Genomic DNA, 18617 nt, shown 5'->3' with positions numbered 1-18617 from the left:
ACACTATCCAGAAGAAGCAACAAAACCAAGATGTGGGAGCAACCCAGAGCCATACTCCTGAATGGGATGACTCCCAAGTCCAATTTGAAAGCACAGAAAGAATTAGCCAATGAAATGGGCAGGAACAAGTGCTCTAAGAAGAGAGAGCATCTAAGGAGTCCAGCATGGCTACATTATAGAATGGGAGCAATAGGCGGTAGGACCCAAGGGTAAAGGGGCAGAATGGTTTGAGGTGGGAAAACATCCAATACATACCGTACTAAGTGCTGCCAGAATGCACATAGTACAGTGTAAAGTATAATGCATATTATCTGAAGCATATAAGACATCATAGCATTGTGGTAAATGTGCAGGCTTTGCGGATTACTAGGTCTAGGACTTGAATCCCATCTCTACCACTTACTAGCCTTGTGAACCAGAGAAATTTCTTAACCTTATGGGAGAGGTCTTCTTTCTCATTTACATTAGGGCTACTTCAGGGATTAGATGGTATATGTGGAGCTCTTAAAGCAGTGTTTGCACTTACAAAGTTTAATTATTAACTACAATTACAAATAAATGCTTTCTTCTTTGTTCCCTTCCTTCCCTCCCAGAACATGCACCCAGAAATGTTTTCTTCCTTCCTTCCTTCCTTCCTTCCTTCCTTCCTTCCTTCCTTCCTTCCTTCCTTCCTTCCTTCTTTCCTTCCTTCCATTCATAGACACTTAATTTAATAGACAAGAATGTAATTGAAAAATCATGCAGCCCAAAGCCTTGCATTGTCTTGTAATAATGGCACATCATCTATTTGGTTCAAATAGTATCTGTATGTTGGTTTATTCAGCAAGGACTGTCCACAACAGGATAATACAGGTGTGTGTTGCTGAAGGTGGAGGGTAGATAGTCAGACTCAGTAAAAATAAAGGCTGTAGATCTTACCCCAAACTTTCCTTATGCTGATTCTCCCCTCAAGACAGAGAACTCATCTCCACACTGTTCACATTGAAGACTACCCTGACCACATGAGTGAAGGGAGGAAAAAACAGTAAAGTGAAACAGTGAGTTTCCCTTTCAGACATGGGCATCCATCAGACCCCGACCTTTGTTAACCACATGACATAGGCAAGGTCCAAAACTAAGGCCTTGGAACCTTAATTTCTTTATGTGAAAAATGAAGGTTATGTAATCATAACCTTCTCTACAGCTATGTAGAGAAGGTACAATAACAACGCATGGCAAAGTGTTTGATGCAGAGTAAATTTTCAATGTGGTAAATGTTAGTTATTGTTATTATTAGCATGTAAATGAGAGTTATTATTGATAGGATTGTGAATTTGTTGTTAGTGTTAAAATTATTTTTGTTTTGAGTGTTTGTATTGGTGTTCTAAATATTTGTGTTACATTTTTGACTAATCACAGAAGATAAAAATACCAATACCAGTCGATATGCTATGGTTCCTGTGGTGAAACTAACCTCTGGACAAGCTGAGAGAGTCTTTGGGAAAGATGGAACAGAATGAAGTTTCATCTTCTCCAGAAGGTCAGTCTTCAGGAAACTAGACTTCAGTCTGCTGTTGTCCCAGAATTCAGTGACAGTGGTCATCCTTGTTAGAGGCGGAGGCCTAGAAATGGGTCCAGCAAATGAGCTGGCTGGGGTAAGGGCAGACGCAGGTGGGGGAGGCCAATCTTAGTCCACTCAGAATAATGGCACCTGCCCAGCCCTGGAAGCCAGACTAATTTTTCACAAATAACCTATAGCTGCAATTTACTATGAAGAGTGAGCCCTTGGATTCATAAAGAAGGAATGAAGAGCAGAGTTTGTCTCTCAGGTTCAGGAAGAATTTATAGGATAACAAACATGGTAACTTGTGAGACATCAGAGGATATTATCTCTCACAGAACTACACCCTTGGTTTAACTTGTGTTTCCACATGGTTACATTTTATTGGTGCTTGCTGGGTGACAAATCATCTATTTTTAGTTTTTATGTAGCTTTAGTTTTGATCTTATGAGTTAAGAATGACTAATACCAGAGAGGGTATGACCTTGGAGCAAAGCATGCTGGGAAAACACATTTCTGGGTGCATGTTCCCTCTGTGCCTAGAGACACGGATTCAAATAAAAGTCAAGGCTACTGCCCCATCAGGGGCCATTGCTTTGGAAAGTAAAACAGGGCTTTTGAATAAGTCTTTGTTTGTCATTCTTATTCAAGGTTATCCAAAGACATGATGAATCTGCTTCAAGAGAGGAGAAAGTAGTAAATTTAATTGGGGCTTTCAAACAATGTTCAGTCCAAAACAGGGATGTTCAAGAGCAAAATAATTGTTTAAAATCCCTCATCAAAAAAACAAAATTAGTGCTTTTAATCGGCGCTTCCTGGGTTTTGCTGGCTGAGAAGAGCAAGCGCAAGAGATCAGAGATTCCAATCTTCTTTAATTCCATGAATGGTCAGGCTGCTGGGGAAAATGTTAATCATCTCCCAACCTTTTCAGACTATTTTTGCCATCTTGAGTTACATCCAGAAGAGGTCAACTCTCCATGGTTGAAAAGAAAGGAGCATGTTGGGTGTCAAATGATGAATTTTTGCACGCACAGGATGTGATGGGCTGGTCAGAGGTAAGCCACATCAGTGAAACCAGGGTGTTCCTCTGAACAACCATGAGAGGGAAGTGTGGTTGTTAACCTTTTCCCTTTAGTGATGGGAAAAAACCCAGATTCTCAAGGGTTTGGGTTAACTTCCCAAGATCACATCTTCCCAAAAGACAGAAGGTGAACTAAAATTTCCTGAATTCCAGTCTATACCAGAGTAGTGTGAGCAGCCAATGATCTTTTTATTTTGTCAGAAGTTAGACTAGTGTCCATGTCCTGCATCTTCCCTTATTCCTCCTGATACCTGTTCTATGCTGTTTCTCAAAACTTCTCTTTCTGAGCCATGTACCATGGCCAGCTGGTACTTTCTCAGGGGGCTTAGTGGCTTCAGGTTTTAAAAGTTAAGTTCTTTCAACATCACTTGCCATCATTTACATCCTCAGCATCTAAGGATGTTGGGGGAAGTGCACAGTTTAATCCCGTTGTATTGTTTTATAGAAGGGGAGACTGAGTTTCGGGAGGAAGAAGGAGTTGCTCAAGGTCACACATCTTTGACATTGCATGTCTGTCAATGTGTTCTAAGAACTAACCAAAGAGCTGATATAGCAAGTTCTTAGAGAAGAGATAAAGAAAAAAGGAAAGATTTAGTCTTAGGAAGCCATCTCTGTCGTTTTCTCACTGTACAGCCTCTGATAAGCCTGTTAAACTCTCTCAACTTCCTCCTTTGCAAAATGGCAATAATAGAACCTATTCCATAGAGTATATGAGGATTAAATGATGCTGTGCACATGGATTCAAACACGGGGCCCTATCCACAGTAGGAACTCAGCCACGGAGCTGTAGTAAGGTCTCATCGGGTCAGATGCACAGGCACAGGAAGAGGAGTGGGTGAGGTAGGACAGAGCTGGGAGCAGCTGGGGAGGGACCCAGGCCTGTCAGTTCCCACACAACGGTTCAGCTTGGCCAAACAGAGGGGTGAAGATAACAGGAAAAGGGGGCACGTTCTTCAGCAAATCACATCTTGTTGCCCAAATGTCACTGTGGTAACAAGGAAAGCCCCTGAATCAGTTTGTCCACTGCTCAAAAGAGAATTCCCCAGGGCTGTCAGTGGCAAGCTCAGGGCTTGCAAAGAGGAGCCAGGAATGAAGCGGTCACAGATGGGAACACTTACTGCTTTGGGAGTCTTCCTTTTGGAATGTTCTCAGAGATCTTCAGGCTAGAACTTGGTCATTTCCACCTTGCCCATGTTTATCTTACTCCCAGTGTGGAGCATGATGCCAATTTTTCCACTCAATCAACGGTTCAGAAGCTAAGATTTGTAAATAACCTCTGGAAATCCCTTGATAAGCCTTTACTTAGGACTTCTGAATGCTCCTTAATAAGGACAGAGTGCAAGAGAAAAGCTTCTTATGAATGGGATTGGGAAAGGTGAACAAAGGATGGATGATAATTATAATAGAAGTGGACATTTGGAGATGGTTGGTCTACTCGGTTCATCAAGGAAAGTGTTCAGGACCATTCAGACAGGATGTGGCTTAGATTGGCTCTTTATAATGGTGGTGCCTTTGCACATCAAAACTTAAGTAGTACCCATAGAATTATCTAGAGAAACTCATCTTCTTTGAAAGAATGCATGTTCCAAGCATTTTTGGGCACTTATTCAGTCTCTCTCTCTCTCTCTCTCTCTCTCATAATACAAAAATAAGGATTATTTTGGTTCCTAGTTTTGGAGGTTTTAGCCCATGGTCAATTTGTCCTGTTGTTTAACGGGCCTGCAGCAAGGCAACACATCATGGCAAGAATCACCTAGAGAGCAAAACTGCTCACTTCATCAATAGGAAGCAAAAAAGAGGGAAAGAGGAAGAAACCAAAGTCCCACAATCCCCTTTGAGGTCATGCTTTTAATATTCTAAAGACCTGCCACAAGACTCCACCTCCTCAAGGATGCACCACTTCCCAACAGCACCACAGGAGACAACAGGCCTTTCACACGTGGACCTCTGGAGGACATCCAAATCATAACCATGGATTATCTGTTCAGTTGCAAACCATCCTGATCGATTGCTGGCAAATAGCTCTATCTTTGTTACAATATCCTTTCCTTTAATCCACCAAGGAAGGGGTCCCATCCAAGTTCCAGGGTGGAGTTTGTGTAGGTTTGTTTTACTCTGGGGACACAGATGCACAGAATACAGGTTAAGCACAAACAAGTTTCAATCTCTAATGCCAACTCCTAGTGCCCACCTGAAACCCAACAGAGAAGAAAGCAGAGGATTCTTAGCCAAAACAAGACATTAAGGGTTACCATTTCTTTTTATCATTCCAGACAGGGTTTGGACTGGCAGTTCAAGGTGATTGCATGGATATGTCATGCAGCCTGAGAATTCTTTGTTTCTGACTACGGGGGAGATAGCTCTTTCAACAGAAGATCTCAGCAGGTGCATTGACAATAACTGTGACCTAGCACATCTCTGGTTGCCTGGACTGTCTCAGAAAAAATCCTGAATCCTCCTTATTCGATTTTCTCTAAGGAATCAACTGGGTGTAATATGACTTTATCAAGGGCCACCATGCAATCTGTGGGTGAACAGTAGGCCCTTAGGGGATTGTCGCAGGTACTGCTATGAACCTTCAATCAGAAATCAGATCTGACGAACACACATTCTCAGAGCATGAAAAAGAATAAGCAAGCCATTATCCCTAGATAAATAACGTTGATTAAATCATTTCCCTTCAAATGACATCTTCTTCAATATTTAAACAATTATGATGACATTGAGAGGTAGATATAATACATAGAGAGAAAAATCCTCATTTTGCAGAAGAGGAAATGGAGCATTTCAAAGGCAGTGAGTGTACCAAGCTCCACTACTGTTAAGTGCGAAGTGAACCTATGTCTCAGGACCTTTGGATGGTCCTGGTGGCTTCATTCAGTCACATTATTTTTATAATTTTCATCATAATTTCTTTTCTAATTCATTCGTTCCTGCAGTAAATATGAGTTGAGTGTCTGCCATGTTGCAAGCATTAATCTAGGCCATTGTCACAAAATAAACATAAATATCTGCTCCTATAGCCAAGATAGAACAAAATGTGGGACGTGTCCTCCTTACAGCCTACCACCACCAACTCGTGTGACAAGCTTACTGTCTGAGATGGGAACATGGACGATAGATAATCATCATAATATAAATTTAAATACCAGGTAAAAGGTGCTAAATGACCTGGAAGAAAGACAATAAGGTAGCAGGGCTTGGACGTGTTGGGTAGAAGAACAATTAATATTTTAAATGCAATGACAGTGGTTGACCTCATTGACAAGGTGAACTTGGATTTGAAGGAGGTGCAGGAGAGCCATTGGCTAAGAACTTTCCAAACAGAGGGCAACTCAAGGCAAGAGTGTGGTAGAAGTTGAAGTTGGCAAGGTAAAGGGTTCCAGGAGGTCATTGAGATTGATTTTAGCTTTTACTTTATAAAAATCATAGAGCCACTGCTGAGTTTTAAGCACAAAAATGGTAGAATCTAATTTTTTTTCCAAACATTTCATTGCCTGGATTGAAATTAGGGTGAAGGGTTCAAGGGTAGAAGCAAAAATTCCAAAGATGATGTAGAGGTGACCATGAAATACAGTCATAAAGCTCTTTGAGTTTGTCCTGGGTATTCAAGACCTTTCCCATTCTCTTTATGCAAAGAAGTAAGCGTGATGTTCTAATTAGAACAACAACAACAGCAACAATAAAAGAGGTAAGCATGATGTCCTAATTAGAACAACAACAACAACAAAAGAGGTAAGCATGATGTGACTGAGCTTTGCCTAGAAGTGACACTGCCACTTCCAGACCTGGCCTTGACACTTATCTGTGACCTCCTACACTCTGGCCCTTCCATGGAAATGTTGTGAGTTGGAAGAACCTACATTCTCAAGGACAAGGAGCATGGCCTCTTCCTCCATGCCAATCACTTTAGACCGTGACTTGAGTAGATTTGGAAACATGGAAAAGAACAAAAATCATTTTTTAAAATTTCCTACACTATTCTTTCAGACTTGTTAGACAGCATTGTTGAGATTGACTTTTCCAAAACAAGAACAATGCACAAATCAAACAAAAGTATTCTCCACGTAACCCTAGCATCTACTCAAAATCACACTTGTACACTACTGTGCTTTTGAACATGACAGCATGCATGGCCTAAGATATTTATTATGCAGCATCTCTAAGTCATTCCTGTACTTGATGTGGAAAACAAGAAAACACCCTAACAACAACGATAATTAAAATGAAAGCAAATTTCTTTTTTATTTTTCCTTTCTTTCAAAAATGATATTGAACTTTTGGCAAGGTTTTCTTGGACGTTTTAGCATTATTACTTTTTGTTGGAATTCTTTTTAAGTAGTCCTCATTTGTTACACCAATCTCTGGAAATTACTTGAACTTCAAAGAAGGAAGATGTCCTTTTATCTTTCATCAATGCTGTGATGTTCTATCAAATATTTGTTATTACAAAATTCTCAAAGACAGAAACCTAATTGGCTTAAAGATACGAGGTAAACTTTTCACAAAGAAACTTATAGAACTGTCCCCAGACAGCCCCTTGGACATAGAAAAGGGGAAAGGAAGATGGATTCTTATTTGTGATGTGACATTGGGAACATCAATTCAAATATATCATTAATTCCTTTATCATAATTATCAGCCAATTGGTGACTAAGGTGGAGGAAGTCAGTGTTTTCTCCCTCTGACAAATGGGTGAGTAAACTCAAAGAGGTGGCATGAATGTCAATTTGCTGCACTAAAATAAAGGTGTCTCTGGATATGTGGGGCAGAAGGCATCACCAAGAATATCCACATTACTGCAGGGGCTAGTAGTTTCTTATCCCAGAGAGGGCGGAGGTGGAGAAGACTGAAAAACTGACCCAGGCCATTCAGGATAAGCACAATAGCAAAGTGGTTTAGGAAACCAACCTGTGGATCATGTATCTGTCACTTTATGGATGTGGTCCTTGACAATGTTGTTTAATCTTTCTCACTCTTGGTATCCTTAACTATCAGTATCCTCCATAACACATTTAGCACAATACTCTGGCTTAGTGAGTACTCAACTTATCACCACTGTGATGATTCTGGTGCCACCCAGAAGTCTCCTGATTCAGAAAGCCACATCCTCAGAACATCATTTGGTCCATTGATGGATCTGTAGAGTATCACACTTACCTACAAACTGAACAACTGCTAAATGTTCTCAAGAAGCCTTCTTCCTGAAGGTCAGAACTGAATTAGGTCAAGAGGCTTCTTCACAGGCTTGGATGAGAAGAAGGGGCTGGTTTCTGAAGATTAGGGGAGCCACCCTATTTGCTTCTCTCCTTTCTCATAAGTGGGAATCCTCTGAGTGTAAGAGATCAGCATTCTTGCCCAGATTATACATCCTTGGACCCCTCTAACCATAAATAAGGAGGGGCAGAAGGTAGGACGAGCATGTGTGAATCAGGAGCAAGTGCAGAAGTCAGGGGGCAGCAGAGACCATAACTGACATTGATAAGTTCCCTATTCTAGCTGTCCCAATGAGTTGCCATTATAGGCAGCACAAAAATAGATACTGCAACAAAAAAACACATTCACCTCACCTCTACGTGTTTTTCATGGTGCAATTGTTAGAAAGCATTTGTCCCCAAAATTTTATTTGCCACCAGCTCTTCCAGGGAATGAAATAGCTTCCACTGGATCTTCTGTGTAGGAAAAAGCAGGACTCATGAATTCTAAGCAAGTATTTTGTGTCATGCACTAATGAATATCTAATACATTATTTATTTAAATCTTTCAAAAGGTGGTTGTCCCCTTTTTAGAGAGAAGAAAACTACATTTAGAAAAAATGACTATCATGCTTTGGATATGACATGTTCACCCAAAACTCATGTGAAATGATGCAAGAGTGTTGAGAAGTAAAATGATTTTTATTATGAGAGCTGCAACCTAATCATGGTGACTTGCTGGCTACCATGAGTGAGGTGGCTCTCCTTACCCATGCCCTTCTGCCATGTTGTTCTGCCTCACCTGGGCACAGAGCAATAGAGTTAGCTGACCATGAACCAAACCTCTGCAACCATAAGCTAAAATAATCTTTTCCTCTTCTAAGTTGTTCTTTTCAAGTATTTTGTTCACAGCGGCAAAAAGCTGACTAACACATCTGCCCAGATTTGTCTTCGCTAGTCGCTTAACCACCTCTCTGTTACATCTCCAAATTTAAAGCCATGTCTAAAACTTGTCATCCTCCTTGTTGAGAGTACTGTTGGGGGCATGGCATTAGAAGCCCTGAGAGAGGCCTCCCATCCAGGGGAGTTTGTGTCTAGTCTCAGACTGCAGGAGGAGAAAGCTCACATCTGTTAGTCTTCAGCATGCATCATTGAAATTCCTGCAGGGAGTCTGGACAGAGCTGGTGTTCTTCCCTGTGCCTGACCTTAGGCCAGTCAGCGGCCAGCAAGAGAGACACACGCAGAGGTTCCCAGGGAGGCTCTGAATGATTATAGTCTTTCCCGGAATCATTCCTCCTGGCCAGCCCCCATTGTTGTGAAAGGAATGAGGTGAGCCATGGAGTCAGGGAGGCAGCCTACACGGGCGGGCGGTAGCTTCTTTGTGTCTCTATTATCTTCTGGCTTTCACTGATGTCTTCTAAAGGAAAGTAGGTCTGTAAACCAGCAGGCAAGACTCCTACAGGGGAAGGAAGGGTCTTGTTTTGTCTGTTGTTAGGGTTATAATTTCAAACAGCTTGGAAATATATTTTGCTTACTGATAGTTTAAAAATTTTTAAAAGAGATTTTTTTTAAATAGAAAATTTAGTCTCATGATAAAACTGAGAGAATGATACAAATGTCACCACACACTATGTCTCTCCCTCATGCATTTCCACATTCCCCATACCTGAAAATGTCAGCATCCTTTACCAGAGTGGTACATTTGTCACAGTTGATGAACCTCCACTGATACATTGGCACACGATTATTGCTCAAAGTTCATACTATACTCAGTGGATTAGATAAATGTGCTATGACATATATCCACCATGATAGTATCATACAGAATAGGACAATTTTAGAAGATGATTTTAAAGAATTTGAAATAGCCAGTTCATGAGACTCTTTTTCTATATGTTCTAACATGTTAATAAACATTCCAATCTTGCTTACCACAGTGCAAGATCCAAACAAAAGATGATGTGTGTCATCGATTTGGGAGACACAGAAACCCACACATTTTTATAGGCAGGGTGGTTCAGTAATAAAATAAATCTCCATAGGTCAGAAATTAACCGCATTTGCCATCCACAACTTAGCCATAAATGCAGACAGTTTAAAAGGCACCTGAAAATAGAAATAAACTTTTCAAAGTTTCCAGCCCCCAAACAAAAATGGTGGTTTATTGCCTAGGATAAGCCATCACCCATGGACCTTCAGAAGGCCTTGCACAAAGAAGTTCAGTGAGTACTTGCAGATAGAATTTAATGAATTCAAAGGGACAAACTTTCCTGCTGAGTCTCATAAAATCTTATTAAACACACTTTATTTAGCAAGTTTGGTTACTTGCCTTTATTTTTTTTCACCCGCCAGCAGACTAAATATAAATGACTTGGAAAAGGAAGAGCAGTTTGTCAGGAATTGTGAAGACACCAATAGAAGACTTGACAGCTTGAGAATAGAAGAGGAAAAGAAATAAAGGCAAAGAAGACAAAGAAAGTTTACCTCCCACACAATATAGCACTGGGTTGTTGAACCAACAAGAGCCTTCAACTAAATCAGTTTAGGATCCTCTGTTTAACTCATCAGACTCAACTATGGCTCAGACTGCTCTAGAGGACTTTGACCTATAAGTTTATATAGGGTTATGACACTTTGGGAGGGGGCAGGGGAGAGATTTGGAGGAGTGTCATTTATTAGAAAGACCTCTTTTTTATTAAGTTATTTATTTATTCTAATTTGTTATCCACGATGGCAGAATGCAATTCACTTCATATGACACATATAGAGCACAATTTTTCAAGTTACTGATTGTATACAAAGTATTTTCACAACATTCGTGTCTTCATACATGTACTTAGGGTAATAATGTCTAACTCATTCCACCATCATTCCTACCCACTTGCTCCCATCTAAAGTTCCTCCATTCCTCCCATGCTCCCCCACCCCCCAATTGCCATTATGAATCAGCATCCTCATATTAAAGAAAACATTTGGCCTTGGGTTTTGGGGGGGATTGGCTTACTTCACTTAGCATTATATTTTCCAACTCCATCCATTTACCTGCAAATGCCACGATTTTATTCTTTTCTAATGCTGAGTAATGTTCCATTGTGTATATATACCAAAATTTCCTTATCCATTCATCTACAGAAGGACATCTGGGTTGGTTCCACAATTTAATTATTGTGAATTGTGCTGCTATAAACATTGATGTGACTGTGTCTCTGTAGTATGCTGTTTTGAATTCCTTTGAGTATAAACTGAGGAGTGGTATAACTGGGTCAAATGGTGGTTCCATTCCAAGTTTTCCCAGGAATCTCCATACTGCTTTCCATTAACTGCATCAATTTGCAGTCCCACCAGCAATGTATGAGTGTGCCTTTTTCCCCACATCCTCACCAACACTCATTGTTGTTTGCATTATTCATAGCTGCCGTTCTGACAGGAGTGAGATGAAATTGTAGAGTAATTTTAATTTGTATTTCTCTGATTGCTAGAGATGTTGAACACTTTTTCTTGTTTGTTGACTGATTGTGTATCACCTTCTGAGAAGTGTCTGTTCAGTCTCTTCCACAAATGGTGCTGGGAAGACTGGAAATCCACATGTAACAAAATAAAATTAAACCTCTCTCTCACTATGCAAAAACTCAACTCCAAAATGGATCAAGGAACCTAGGAATTAAACCACAGACCTTGTGCCTAATGGAAGAAAAAGTAGGCCCAAATCTTCATCATGTCAGATTAGACCCCAAACTTCCTTAATAAGGCTCCTGCAGTGCAAGAATTAAAACCAAGAAACAATAAATGGGATGGATTCAAACTAAAAAGCTTTTTCTCAGAAAAAGAAACATTCAGTGAATAGAGAGCCTACAGAATGGGAGCAAATCTTTACCACAAGCACATCAGATAGAGCACTTATCTCTAGGATATATACAGCACTCAAAAACCTTAACACCAAAAAAACAAAAACAAATAACCCAATCAATAAATGGGCCAAGAAAGACCTCTAATTATAAGAAGATACTAGTGAGTTTTCTTTGAGCATTTAACTGGGATTCCTTGCAAGGTGTGTGCACAGCATGGAGCTCAGGAAGACCACGGCCTGTAAGAACTGTGTTCCTTTCCCTGGTGAACCCATGTCCAGTCTCTATGACACACTTCCCACTTCGCTTCTAACTAGTCTGATGAATTTGTCATTAGAGGAAATGCAACAGTCATTTTTTCATCTTCCTCTTTGTGGGCACTGTAAGGGTGCCGCTGCCACAAGACACTTGCCCGAGATCCTTTTCATAGTCAGTTCTTGCAGCCAGTGGAGTGAATCTGCCTCTGTCTCTTCTGGTGTCAAGATCAAAGGAAAAAAAAAACCCACAATCCAGGAAAGAGGTTCAGAAACTGATACATATGGTATAACCCTGACATGTATAGAGAGACAGATAATAGCTGGAGATGCAGATATATAGAGATTTATAATGTTAGCAAGGAATGATGAGCAAATTGTCTACAGTATGCAGAAGACACAAAGAGGTCTTAGTGCCTCCTGGAAAACCATCCTCAATTTCCTGTGCTCAGCCATGAGGCTCTCTGAGGAAGTTAATCACAAGAAGTAAATGTTGAAGGCTGCCAATGATAAGCATAGGGATAAAATAGTAAGTGTCAACAGTTGAAATGATGATGGCAATAGGGATTAGAGCTACCTTTCTGGGACATGTTTGTCTGAAAGAACTTTAATACACTCTCACAAAAATTTCTCACAAGTGTACATTGAGACAGAAGACTTTAGCTACAAATTGTTGATCAATTGTTGATTTAGGTTGAACCTAAATCTGTATACTGTAGAGAAGTTAGCCTACTTTTAAGGTTAAAAAAATGAAGATAAATTGTTATTCTAAGGGATTGCTATCTAGCCGCTTGCAAGGACTTTCAAATTTCTGCTCACTGTGGGCTCAGGGACAGTTTGGTGTACATACAGACTGATAGGAAATCAGTCCCTGAAATTCTCAACTTTCTGCCAGGTGTGTGATTACCTGGCAGATGTGTGGGGACCTCCTGAGCTTTAGCAGGTATCTCTCTTAGGTCTTTAAGAAGCCAAACTGCAGAGTCCCCTGTAGTTTCCAAAACAGACCCTTCTAGAGGCTGAAAGGAAGCTAGTGCCTTGGGGATAGTAAAATCAGATTGGCCCAAAGCAGCTGAAGACAGAGGCTAGCTCAAACTGTTGCAGGGGATGCCTCTGGGAATCCCTCTCTCCTCTTCCTCTTGATGGACCTCATTTGGAAAACTCCTTCCCAGGAGGTGAGATTCTGGTACCAGGAGATACAGAAAAATCTGACAAAAAGGCGATCTTTAACAGGAATAAAGATTACTGATGGATTTTATTATTTTATGAATGGTTAAACCTATTTGTAATTTATGGGACAAAAATTAAGAAGAGTTTATGCATTATTTTAATTGGAGATACTACATTTTTAAGTATATTGATAACTTTATTAAAACCAATCCTTGTAATGAAAAGAAAAAGAGAGATTGAGGATCAAGGGAGTTATCTCAAAATTGCAATTCACACAGCTAGTAAAAGACACATACTTGACTCTCCCTCTGACTGTCTTTCAAATCCATTCCAACCTGCTTCTCCTCCGCTATTCCTCCTCTTCCTCCCTCCCTCTTTCTCTTCCTTTCCTTTTTTCTTCTCCTTCTTTCCCTCTGAGACCCCATTCTATTTCCTTCTCCTTCTTTTCTGCTCTTTAAAGATAGCTAACCCCATAGATATCTCTTTTGATCCATTATCCCCCAAATATTTTTTCAGGGAAAAAGGAATCAAAATATTTTAAATAAGATCTTGAGCATCTGCTTTTTACAAGGCATATGACATTAAAAAATTACTGTCTACAAGAGGATGAAGGAGTAGAATATGCATTTACTAAGTGCTTAGGATGAATCAGGTACAATATGCTTTATAATATCACGTTTTAAATTTTTCTTTACCGCAATGGTTATTTTATCCCCATTTTACAAGCAAAGGAACTGAGACCAAAAATTTTAAGAATGAAAATTGTCTACAGTCAGGTATCTGGTAAAAAAGTCTGACTTGGCTAAACATCTGCCAATTCTGGCAAGGTCTCTAGCTGAGCCCAGACACACAGGAAGGAATGGACCACTGAACCTTCAGGACATCAGGGCTTGGAGAACCCCTGCACTCAGCCACACACCTGGCCTCAAGTAGAACATTCCCGAGACATTCTTACACTGCACGGGGAGGGTTTAAATTCTGGAGGGTTATTCCATGCTATTTATCAAATATATAAAGGAACGCATCCACTGACCAAATAGCAACATTGTTACAAATGACAGGGCAGATGCTAAAAAATGCATGTAAGCAGCAATTATCTTTGTGTGTACTTTAAAAAAATAATGCTAAAATAACAGTAGTTAATAATAAAAAACATAAATGTCATAAGAATACATCTATCTATATATATATTTATAAATAGTAAAATATTGTCATTGTCATGTAAAGGAATAAGATGCAGCCATTAAAATTATGACAAAATTTACTGACATAAAAGATGTCTAATGCACAGTCCAGTTAAGATCTAGTTCAAAAGCTATGTATTAGAAGCTTAACAAATTCATATCTCTGGAATGGAGGTACATATGTTTATCCAGGGGAAAATGTCTATGAACTTTTTTTTTTATATCAAGAATTGAACACATTGAGGAGAGGAAGATGGCGGCAAATGGAGTGCAACATCCCCGTGTCCTGCGTAATTGTGCAGGTGATTAGCGAGTTTAGAACGGCCAGAAGCTATCTTGTTAGGGATGTCCAGCAAAATTGGGGTGCTGAAACCTAGAGGAAGAATTTCAGCACCTGAGGATCAGTGATCGTGGCTCAATCGCGAGTGAACCATGCGCCTGGAGATTGAGGCTGATTGATCAGCGGCCCACCTTGCATCCAGAGCCTGTGCCGACATGCCAGCAACTCAGAGAAACGGTCCTACAGATTCTGTGGGGTCCTACCAACTGTGCCCTCAGAGTGCTCCAGGCTGAGTTCTGGGGTTGAGATGCGGGAGAGAAACGTTCCAGATCTGCCCTCCACACCGGACACCCCACCAAGGAAGCCAGTGACCACCATATTGGGGAGCTGATGTCACCATCGCCAGCTGCCTACAGATCCAACCCCATTGCAGCAAATTCAGCGATAGAACAGGTATGTGACACTCAGCCCCTCTCCCATACAGCGGGGAAATCGCATAAAATCTCTCCCCAGCTCTCCGTGGGCGTGAATATCACAGGCAAGAGGAAGGGTAAAGGCACCTGACCTCCAACTCCCCCCTCCCACCAGCGGCGAAAATGAAACCTGTCTTGCCAGCTCTCAGGGGGCGTGGCTATCAGAGGGAATCGAAAGAATAGGGGGCCGGTTCCCAACTCCCACGCTCCTCATCCAGGAAACTGCAGGCCCAGTGTGCAGCTTGAAATGTAGAGAGGTACCACACTGGGGAAGGCCTGGCTAGTGGGAGAAGCAAGGAGGCTAGAGGCCAGGAACAACCCTAAGTGAACAGGATTGGAGAGACACCAGGTGGGGGAGGGGGGAGCCGCCTCACATGGATTGTTTCCTACAGCCCGAGGGCAAAACCTTGGTCTGGAAAGCACAGCTCCACCTACCAGAAGCGAAGAAAATAGAAGCTTAACAGAGCATTTTTTTATTTTAATTTTTACTATACTTTATTTTATTAGTATTTTTATCATTTCTTCTTTTTCTTTTCTTTGTTTTCTTTCTTCTCTCCTTTTCTCTTTCTTGGTTTTCTTCCTTACCTTTTCCCTATCTTTCCTCCCAAGCATGACCACTCCAATTATGTGTAATTTACTAAATGCAAATAGGTAAATGTTACTAAATGGTCTATAGTCCTCCTAAGCCCTTAGCTACCCCCAAGTACTCCTATCTATTCTCTTGTTAATATCCGCCTGCATTTGAGCAACCCACCCAAAGAAGCTAAGATATACTAACCTCCATACCATCACATTTCCAGACCTTAACATAAAATCCTAAGTTCAAACTTTAATTCTCTATATGCCATCAAAATCTGTAGGCCTTTAATGAAACTAAATGAATCCACTTTAAATCATAATTAAATCCAACATCACTAAACATTGTCTCCCAACACAAAAGGAGAGATCTCGGAGCTATACAAAACCAAAACAAATTTATAGGAGAAAATAATAACACAGCAGTCAAACAGAGCTGGAAAGAAACATGAGTACCATGAAAAAAGGAAGAAAAGGAACACAAACAATGCAGGACAGCTTAAATTTACAGGAGATGCTAGATGCATCAGAAAAATGGTCAAATAAAGAACTCAAGGCATACCTGACACAGATGGAATGGAATCTTATAGAGATCATTAGAAAGCAAATGCAAGCAATTTAAGAACACTTTGAAAATGAATTACACAAACAAATTCAAAAAGCAAATGAACAACTCTACAGGGATATAAAAGTTATAAATAAAACCAAACAGAAATCCTAGAAATGTAGGAAAGTATAAACCAAATTAAAAAATCAAATGAAAGTACCACCAGTAGAGTAGACCAAGTAGAAGTCAGAACATCAGACAACGAAGACAACATCTATCATCTCAAAAAGAGTCTAGTCAACTCAGAAAGGTTGGTAAGAAACCACGAGTAAAACATCCAAGAGATATGGGATATCATAAAAAAACCGAATTTAAGAGTCATTGAGATAGAGGAAGGTATAGAGGTCCAAACCAAAGGAATGAGCAATCTGTTAAATGAAATAATTTTAGAAAACTTTCCAGACATGAAAAATGAAACGGATATATAAATCCTAGAAGCCTATAGAACACCAAACATACAGAACCACAATAGACCAACTCCAAGACACATTGTTATGAAGATATTCAACATACAGAACAAGGAGAGAATATTAAAAGCTACAAGAGAAAGGAGGCAGATTACATTTACGGGTAAACCAATTAGGTTAACGGCGGATTTCTCATCACAGACACTGAAAGCGAGAAGATCCTGGAACAACGTTCTTCAAACGCTGAAAGATAATGGGTTCCAACCAAGAATTTTGTATTCAGCAAAACGAAGCTTCAGGTTTGACAATGAAATAAAAATCTTCCATGATAAACAAAAGTTAAAAGAATTTGCAGCCAGAAAACCAGCACTGCAAAGCATTTTGGGCAAAACACTACACGAAGAGGAAATGAAAAACAACAACAAAAAACAACAGTGGGAAGTACCTCAAGGGGGGTGAAAAACTAATCAAAGAGGAAAAACAAACCAAATTTTAAAAATAATTAAATAAATAAACAAACATGATTGGAAGTACAAACCATATATCAATAGTAACCCTAAATGTTAATGGCTTAAACTCACCAATTAAACGACATAGGCTAGCAACCTGGATTAAAAAAGCAGATCCAACAATATGCTGCCTTCACGAGACACATCTGATAAGAAAAGACACACACAGGCTGAAGGTGAAAGGCTGGGAAAAATCATACCACGCACATGGACCTCGGAAGCAAGCAGGGGTCGCTATACTCATATCAAATAAAATCGACTTCAAGCCTAAATTAATCAAAAGAAATAAAGAAGGACACTATATACTGTTAAAGGGAACCATTCACCAACAAGACATAACAATTATCAATTTATATGTCCCAAACAATGGTGCTGCTATGTTCATAAAATAAACTCTCCTCAAGTTCAAGGGACAAATTGATCACAACACAATAATTATGAGTGACTTCAATACACCTCTCTCACCACTGGACAGATCTTCCAAACAAAAGTTGAATAAAGAAACTATAGGACTCAATAACACAATTAATAACCTAGACTTAACTGACATATATAGGATATATCAACCATCAGCAAGTGGATATATTTTTTTCTCAGCAGCACATGGATCCTTCTCAAAAATAGAACATATATTATGCCATAGGGCAACTCTTAGCAATTATAAAGGAGTAGAGATAATACCATGCATCTTATCTGATCATAATGGAATGAAACTAGAAATCAATGATAAAAGAAGAAGGGAAAAACCCTACATCACTCGGATAATGAACAATATGTTATTGAATGATCAATGGGTTACAGAAGACATCAAGGAGGAAATTAAAAAATGCATTGAGATAAATGAAAACACAGACATAACATATCAGAATCTATGGGACACAATGAAAGCTGTTCTAAGAGGAACATTCTTTGCTTGGAGCTCATTCCTCAAAAAAAGGAAAAACCAACAAATAAATGATCTCACACTTCATCTCAAAGCCCTTGAAAAAAGAAGAGCAAAACAACAGCAAATGTAGTAGAAGGCAAGAAATAATTAAAATCAGAGCTGAAATCAATGAAATTGAAATAAAAGAAACAATTGAAAAAATTGACAAAACTAAAAGTTGGTTCTTCAAAAAAATAAATAAGATCGACAGACCCTTAGCTACGCTAACAAAGAGAAGAAGAGAGAGAACTCAAATTATTAGCATATGGGATGAAAAAGGCAATATCACAACAGACACTATAGAAATACAGAAGATAATTAGAAATTATTTCTAAACCTTATATGCCAATAAAATAGAAGATAGTGAACACATCAATAAATTTCTTAAGTCATGTGATCTGCCCAGATTGAGTCAAGAGGATATACACAACTTAAACAGACAAATATCAAGTGAGGAAATAGAAGAAGCGATCAAAAGATTACCAACCAAGAAAAGCCCAGGACTGGATGGGTATACAGCAGAGTTTTACAAAACCTTTAAAGAAGAACTAAAACCAATACTTCTCAAGCTATT

General features: G+C 39.6%; 1 long non-coding RNA gene across 1 annotated transcript; it reads right to left on the bottom strand.

The window, feature by feature from the left end:
* Positions 1-5665: 5665 nt before the first annotated feature.
* On the bottom strand, positions 5666-18123 carry LOC125619672. The gene is made up of 3 exons (XR_007351214.1): positions 17876-18123; positions 11957-11962; positions 5666-5676 (listed from the first exon to the last, which is right to left on the bottom strand). It is a non-coding gene; the product is annotated as an uncharacterized LOC125619672 (long non-coding RNA).
* Between the last annotated feature and the right edge of the window lie 494 nt (positions 18124-18617).

This window comes from Marmota marmota, unplaced genomic scaffold (genome assembly GCF_001458135.2).
Source record: "Marmota marmota marmota unplaced genomic scaffold, marMar, whole genome shotgun sequence".
Taxonomy (NCBI): Eukaryota; Metazoa; Chordata; class Mammalia; order Rodentia; family Sciuridae; genus Marmota; species Marmota marmota.
This window is presented reverse-complemented; position numbering and strand designations above follow the sequence as displayed.